The 8,821-nt window shown below is 39.9% G+C and overlaps 1 long non-coding RNA gene across 1 annotated transcript; it reads right to left on the reverse strand.

The window, feature by feature from the left end:
• Positions 1–1,060: 1,060 nt before the first annotated feature.
• On the reverse strand, positions 1,061–3,152 carry LOC141629828 (uncharacterized). Its single transcript, XR_012537364.1, has 3 exons — positions 2,929–3,152; positions 2,646–2,743; positions 1,061–1,370 (listed from the first exon to the last, which is right to left on the reverse strand). It is a non-coding gene; the product is annotated as an uncharacterized LOC141629828 (long non-coding RNA).
• Between the last annotated feature and the right edge of the window lie 5,669 nt (positions 3,153–8,821).

The following is an 8,821-nucleotide window of genomic DNA, read 5'->3' on the forward strand; positions in this document are numbered from 1 at the left end:
AGGTGTTACACGTATTTACCGACATAGTCTAATCTCACATGCTAGGAGTAATCTATTGTTTGTTGCATTGCATGCATATAATCGACGACATATCAACTATGAACGATTTCCCTAATCATTTGTAGAGGCCGCTATCGAGGCAGGTGGGATTAGGTGTTCGATTAAAGAGCTTCCTAATACGTACCCTCATCCCTTACTCCAGTTATCTCTGGACATCCGTGTCCATTGACATCCACGAGAATCATTCTAGACATAGAATGCTAAGGGTAACGAGTTCTTGGTGTTCATGTCATTACTTTGTGTCTTGACATGGCACGAGGTATTCGAACGGTTCCAATTTTCCATAAAAATTGGTGGCGACTCCACAAATTCACGCTTATTCAAGCCCTTTCGCGCGCGCCGCGGGTGTCCCATGTCCATAGTATGGCGGCTCCGCTGGGGATGATACATTTACGTGTTACCTAGGGTGAAACTTGAACGAGGTAAGGGAATAGTTTATACGAGACAGTTGTCGGTTTTCATTACTCGACCTTAGGTCGTTTTATTCGGCCTTCCTAGGCTTAACCCAACCCATTCGACCAATCGTCCCGTCTAGATGGTCCAAATTCCTATCTGGGCCAAAAGATGGATAGCGATTGACACCAACCATACCACGATGCTTACTCATGTTTGTATCAAGGGCTTTCACTACTCGAAGAAATGGACTAGGAACCGACCTTACCACTACAAAAAAAATACGGAAAACTGATGGAAATAATCCGTCAATAAAGCCCTTTTCCCGTCAGAAATACGGGTTCCTGGCGGAAAAACCGTCAGGAATCAACCGTCATACGATTCGTCACGAAAAAGGGGTTCCTGACGGATTTTGTGTCAGGAATTTGATTTACTGACGGGTAATCCGTCATATAAGTCAAGCGCGTTTCTGACGAATTTTTCGTCAGGAATACCCATTACTGACAGTCTATCTGTCATACATGGCACATAAAGTCAACAAAAAGTCAACTTTTCTGACGACAATTCTGTCAAAAAAGTCAATATTTCTGAATGTTGAGGTCACAAATCAACAATTACAAAATAAAACCTGCAAATGGTGAGGTCACAAGAGTTCGTATGTACACAATCTTACCCCATCAAATTATGTTACCCTAAAATTAAGAAATAGTCTAAACAAATCTGAATGTTAAGAAAAGCCTTTTCATTGCTGCATCCCTAGTAACTAGCCTCGCCGAGAAAGAATATATTCCCTACTAAAAAGTAGTTTCAAAATTTTGAGGTTCTCAATTGAAATGGATTCATAAAATAAATGGCAGACTTGGCTTCTTCTAATGCTTTCCTCACTCTCTCAGCTTCTTCAAAGGCTCCTTTTCAGCCTAGCGTACAAACGACGACAACAACATTCCTCTGGTGAGATAAAAGGGAGTCGGATGACTCAAATTGTAATAAGCTTTAACCTTTGTGTTATATCAACTGAAATGGATTCATTAAATTGGACATCAAAGCAGATGGAGAACGTAAAAAAGACTGACCTCTATTGTGACCCATCAACGAAAAATAAAGACAAGAAGAAAGCACACCCATAAAGCAACATCAAAAATAAGATAGTTGTGAAACAGATGTAAATCAGCACACATTTATATCAGAAGTGATGTACATGTATATTGAAACAAATGAAGAAAACTACCAGACACATTTATAATCTAGAATAATGATGAAATTCATTCATATGGTTCAAAATCACCACAATTGTTCAAAAGCAAATCTCCCAAATTCAGAGAATGGTGAATTGATCAACCAAAAACCCACGCTAATCATCAAAAGGAAAAGTTAACTATCCTAAATTCACAATAACAAATAAGATTGGTATCAACAGCTCCATCAATTTTGCTTAGCAGAATGAGATGTGGATTTCATATAGAGCCCCTTACGATAATGTGCTAATGAACATGAAGAAAGTAATATAATTCAATCCTACGCATATCAGTTCAGTTGCGAGAATTGTGACAAATAGGGGATTTTACAGTAGTAATACAAAATGTAGGTGTTCATTAGTGATACAAAATGCATACTAAGAGCACAAGGAGTAAAAACATAACAAGGGATCTAACATTACAAAATGGATAACAAAGAATAATTAACTTAACACTAAACTACGAGTACATCCAAAGTGAAACAACACTACAACCAATAATTTATGATATAGATAAATATTTGTCTTCCCATATACAAAGTATCTTTTGAAACCAAGAACAATTTGATCAAATCTTACCATTCATGCTTATTAATTCCTTCATTACGTAACAAATGTATCAAAATTTCAAAACTTATATATGCAGTAGCACATGCAACACCAAACATCAACTCAAACTATCCAAAAATTATAAAAAATTTACAAGTGAGTAAGCAAGTAAGTGGAGGAATGGTTAGGTGCACTCGGTACACCACATTGTACACTCAAACCAACAGACAAAAATTTACAAGTGCCAACATTTTCCGACAATAACAAAGCAAAACCTAAGCGAAAAAGGCGAACATTCTCACTCGTTAATCAGGTTATACGATGACACGGTACACAATGTATCTAAGAATTTATCAGGTAAATGCATAAAATAGTCGAACGAAGACAATTGGGGGAAAATGAAAAATACCTCGTCGGCAAGGATAGAAGTTGGAGAATCAATTGCGGAATCGATTTTAACCTCGCTGTTCTCCGCGATTTGTTACAAACCCTACTTTTTGCACAACACTAACAACAATTCAAACAAATGTTCAAATAATTAGGCAAAAAAATGTACAACAATTATATAAAAACAGAATTAGAAATTGACAAAATTAAAAGTGTAACAAATCATCACAAGTAGTTCAACTCAATTAGTAAAATTGATGGCATATGATTGATGATTAAAAAATATGAAGAAGAGAAGAGCAAACCTGGAGGATGAAGCATCGATCTAGAATTTGAAGAGTTAGAGTTTAGGAAGAGAGAGAAGGACAGTGGGATGGCCATTGGTGGATGTCAGTGTGGTGGCGGCGGCGGCGAGACATGTGGTGGCAGGAGAAGGGAGAGTGAGGACGGGTTTTGGGGATTAGTGTTTGGGAGTGAGAGTGAGGGAGTGGATTTGGGAACGATAATGATGTTTGTTTTTTTATATGGTAATAGAATATATCACGGAATTTCCGTCAAAAATTTTCAGTTTTCTCGGTTTCCTGACGGCATTTTTGTCAAGAATTTAATCTCAATTATTTTCATATTGGCATCTAGGAAAAGCATATCTAACGGAATATCCGTCAGTAAATACAAATTCCTAACGGAAAAACCGTCAGAATTCCGTCACTCAGTGTGGCGCCAGTGTCATTATCCAACGCGCCATTTATCTCTGACGGATTCTGACAGATTATCCGCCAGTAACAAAATTTTGACGAAAATTCCGTCAGAATTCCGTCAGTTGCCCGTATTATCTGACGACTTGGTTTCCCGTCAGATTTCCCGTCATTATTGCGCATTATTTTAGTAGTGTACTCATGTTTGGCACGGACCTCTCCACAGACCCGGGTTTGATTGCTTGGTATGGCAACCCACCTTTTAAGCCAAAACCCTTTAAATGCACTCAGCATACCGTTATAAAGCCTATTTGTATGTGTACTTTGTATATGTCTAAATTCCTCATTTATAAACAAAATAATGTCAATGTAAATAAAATTCATTTTCAAACCTTTTCAAATATCACATTGGTAAACCAGATAATGCCGAATTTTCCAATTCTCAAATTTCAATTTTCCAACAAAAAAAAAAGTTCAAAAAAGAAGAAACCCAAAAATGTTTTAAACCAAAATATTTTCAAACCATGTCAATATAAACATGTAAATTCAATTGGGCTAAGTTAGAGTCAAAATTCAAACCGACTATGTCCTAGTCGGAACTCTATCGAGTCATAAACCCGTCTTCCTTTACATTTTGCGTCTTTTCAAATTCAAGTCAGGTCCTTAGCGTCACGTCGTCATACTGGACCCCCTACCCCAATTCAGTTAGGATCTAAACATTTCCGACACCTCGACTCACACACTCGAGTCAACACACCGAATTCCCCTAGTGTCACATTCGGGTACACACATACCCAAACCTCGAGTCAAGTCTGTTCTAAAGACACATTTTAGAATCATGTGTCATCAATCCCATCAATAAGGTCAGCCATATAAGGGTCACTTCGTCAAAGTCAACACTTGAGTCTAAGGTCAAAGTCAATCACCGTGGATTCAAACACGAGAAGTCGCTCACGACATTTCACGAATTCACAAGTCAGGTCTAGATTTGTCGTCTTGTCCTCGTGATTACTTGTCCCTTCGTATATCCCTTGTTTGTCGCCTTAGTATGCGTGATCCCATGTCGAATCAAGTTATAACGCGCGTCATTTTCTTCTCGGTAGGAATTCTGCGATTTCCAGTGTTCAAGGATGATTATCTGTCGTCGTCGAAGAACTAAGTGTTGCACTTATTAAGCTTCAGACAACCATCGAAGACTTTAGCACTCGTGTCATCAATATGGAAAACAAGATAGACATGTTGAAACTGTTACCATCTTCTCGTACCCTAAGGCCAGGTCATAGTTTCAACACAACTCACCCATCTAAAAAGGCCAATAAAGACAAGGGAGTCAACCTCTTGGAAACTCCACCCAGAAGGCCGGGACGAGCTCATGGGAAATTCCTTGACCTCGAGACCACATATGAAGTAGCTCTACAAAGACTGGTTTCCCAGGGAAAACTTCATCCAATTGGTCCAACCCCAGATCCTGAAAAGATATTGCCTAGGTGGAAGGGCAATTCATATTCTTAGTATCATCGAGGTAGGGGACACGATACGGAGGACTGCTTTTGACTAAAGCATATTATTCAGGATATGATCGAAGAGGGCAAGCTTCCTGTGCCACCTTCCGTTAAGAAATCCAAGAAGATCGACCCTCTTGGGCCTAATATCATTAAACATGATGAAGAATCATTCCTAGATTGTTCTCACCTTCTCGCTCCTCTTGATAGCGAAGAGATCAACATCCTCGAAGACGACGATATCCAAAGTGGAATGCTCATGCTTTCCATTGCCTTCAACAATAAATTTTCCAAGATAGAGGGAGCCATTGGTAATCTAAACTCTTGGCTTTCTAACATGGAGAACCAATTTGCCGAAATGGGTAAGAAACTTGAGGCCCAACCCCTCAAGATAAAGAGTGTATAGACAAACCCTCAACCTGACAGTCCTAAGGAGAAAGCAAAAAGTGAGCAATCTATTCCTAGTTCATCTCATCCAGGAATCAAAATCAATAAAGACAACCTCATGGAGTCTTCGTCAAAGAAACCTAACAACTCTCCAAGTTCATTCACAAAGGCTTCCGACAAGAAGGATACGCCTCCTAGGAAATTTACCAACATTGGTATTACATACAACGATGCCCTTCAGAGACTCATGGAGCGACGAATGTTGAAGCCTATCGGTCCTACACTAGATCCAGAAAAGAAGTCTAGATTCTGGGATAGTAATCCCCATTGTCAGAATCACAGGGGCAAAGGGCACGATACAGAGAAATGTTTTAAATTAAAACATGTCATTCAGGATATGATCGAAACTGGCAAATTGTCCCTCTCAACCATTAGCCCACAAAGCAGCTTAGGCAATTCTCATGGATATACCACTTATCAGGAAACTCTTCTTGACTGTTATCCTTCCAGTATTCCCAATGATAAGGACGAGGTGCTCAAATGGATTAATGCTCAAAGTCAGATGCCAAAGCCAGTTGCCAGAAGAATAAATGTCCAAGCATGGGCCGGTGATTACGAGTCTGGATCTAAGATCAAGTCTGAGTCCGAGTCCGAGTCCTAGGCTTTCTATCCCATAATTTTTCTAGTATTTTTATTCGTGTCCATTTCCATTTCTAGTGACAACCTGGGGGGATGTCCCACGAGTCACATGTCTTCTCGAGTCTATGTTAAATACATTCATTAATCATTTCAATAAAAGTACACTTGTCAATCTACATATATTATCATATCTCTTCCTTTACCCTTTTTCCTGTGACAACAAGAATTGATTTGAGACATTTTAAAATGAAAAACGAACAACGTATGGCAAGTCAATGTGAGTACACTTAAACGATGTTCCATTCCAAGTTGTAGAGGACCCGAAACTCCGTGTCCATTTCCTTACCTATTCCATGTTTGGCAATAGAAACCTCACTATACCCCAGTTTAGGACGAGCCTATCTCAAGAGATTCTAGGACGAATCCAAACCGTCTCCCTTGTTAATGATCTATGACGGAAGGCAAGCCCATTCCCCACAATAACCAACCTGTTTACTAAAACCAACCCATTTCACACCAAAGGTGCTAGTCTGACCCAAATTCATGCTAACAAGCAAATCCAAGATGGTATGAGCCATGATCAAAGACAAAGGCTCAATTAAGAGAAATGACCAAGATCAATATCCAAGACAAAAGAGTCAAAAGAAGAAGGCTAAATCAAGCAAGTCAATGTCGATATCCAAAGTCAAAGTTATCTTCAAAAACCTGAATCAAGGATCTGAGCAAAATCCGAGATATATTTTAGACCAAGAATCTGAGTCTGAATTAAGAACGAGTATGAAATCAAATGCTGAACATAATAACGCTGAAGGCTATATAAAATCAAGTTACAGGGTAGAATCAAGACATCAATGAAGATGGTCAGCTAGCACCCTCACTCAGCTTTTCACCCATCACACACTCTAAGTCCTTCTCGAGACCGTTACAGGGAGATAGTTAGGAATTTTGAGAGTCCTCTCAAGCCCGTCAAGTATACCCATCCTTTAGAGCCAAGACATGGAAACTTGAACCCACGTCATTTTAACCTACCTTTATGTACTCAGGCTACATCAAGCCAAGAGACTCCATTTTCAAGCCATATTACAAGCCATAATCCCATCAAGCCTCAACTCCAAAAAATCAAAGCTCCAGAGATCTGTTCATCAAAGCCTCTTATTTCCAAACTCCACATTCCAAATATCCAATCCAGTTTCACCTTGACCCTGCCACGGAGTCTTCAAATACTTTGCTACCTAGAACGGGACATACCCATATCATCCTTAGGGTCCACTTTTAGGTGTGCTCACACGACAAGGAAATTTTACAAACTTAATTATGCCTCTTTGGTCTATGATCTGAGGGAGTTATCTCAAATCGATTCTTCGAGTCACCAAAGGAATATTACCCTTATGACCCATGCACTTTAAGGCCCTAACAGCATAGCTTAGGCAAACACCTGAACTACGAGCATGGTTTGATTTCAGCTCTTCGGGTGGATACGTAGGCAGTCTTTTCTTACACAACAAAGATACAACCACAACACCCAAACAAAATTAACCAAACCTCAGAACTACGACCTGGTTTGATTTTACTTCACGTGAATACGTAGGCAGTCCTCAAGGACACAACCATCCCCACTTTTAACTTTCAACCTCAATTTCAACCTTCCACCCACAATTTCCGTTTCTACCTCTTTACTAGGGGCTCCTTCTCGTTGCCCAGTCTCCTTTTTACCCAACTTCCAGAGTCATATTCTCATCCTGGGGGCTTATCTTCCGAGGCGCCACCCTTCCTTTATTCCTCTCTTATTTTAATTCGAGCTAGTGCTTAGTCCGGACAATGGCTTGGTCTTAGATAGATTCTCGAATTTATCAAGAGGGGTCTCTTTTACAGCAAACGACGATGTCAAAAGATGTCCAAGTAGACAGAAGATCCATGGCTCATGCCTCACCTTTATATGTCCCCATCATTCTTGCAATTTGGAACCGATACATGTTGTCGCCCAAACTTGGCCAGGGGTTGCGCATGCTTAAGCAAAGTCTGTCAAAATTCGCCCCTGTGTCGCGTCAAATCTAAGCCAGCGTTGTGTCAGTCTATCGTTTTATGCCTTAGTGAGTCTATATCACATAAAGTCATGTGACTAAAGCCCATTGAATATGCATAACGCATTACAAACAACAATTTTATAAAGAAAGATCTTTCAAAACTTGTATGTTTCCTAACTCATTTGAGGTTCATGTGCTAATTGCGTTTCCTCATGTGTTGTGTGCTATTTGTCTATTAGATTATTGCGTTCTTGTGTGGCCACTAACCATTCAGGTAAGTATCAGAAGTAGTGCTCGCTCCAACTGGGGGCTTCGCTCAAGTCTTCATTCTCCCCAGCGACAGTTAAGATATTCCCCAACAGTATTCGTGGTATTGCTCAAGGTTTCTTCCATGATGATCAAGATGTGTCTAATCGTCAATGTGTTCCCCAACAAGCATTCATGATCACTAAATACAGTTCATGGGCTTCTCCTCTTTATCGGAATTTCGTCGCGACGACCCAAGCAGCTTTTCTCCTCAACGGTGCCAAGGGCGTGCTGTTGTCGATCGAACACCTTTATTTTCCCCAGCGATGCTAAGGACGCGTCGTTGTCAATCCTTTGTTTTCTTCTCAGCGGTGCCAAGGGCGTGCCATTGATTGACTCAACATATGATTCTTCCCCACGGAGTTCGAGTGAAATAATTCCCGAAGAGTTCTGTACTTTTAGATAACCCTTTCAGGATAAACCTTCAGATCTTTCAGAAACTTGCCTTAAACCTTCAAATCTTTCAGAAACTTTAGATATCTTTTAGACAATCCTTCAGATCCTTTAGATAACCCTTTCAGGATAATCCTCCCTTCAGGTAATCCTTTATTCCTTCAGGACAATCCCTTCATATTTTCAGACAACTTTCAGGATAATCCCCCCATTAGTTCTTTTCAGTCCTCCTTTTAGTCCTTTAGAGAGTTA

The sequence above is a fragment of the Silene latifolia genome, chromosome 2 (genome assembly GCF_048544455.1).
Source record: "Silene latifolia isolate original U9 population chromosome 2, ASM4854445v1, whole genome shotgun sequence".
NCBI classification, from domain to species: Eukaryota; Viridiplantae; Streptophyta; class Magnoliopsida; order Caryophyllales; family Caryophyllaceae; genus Silene; species Silene latifolia.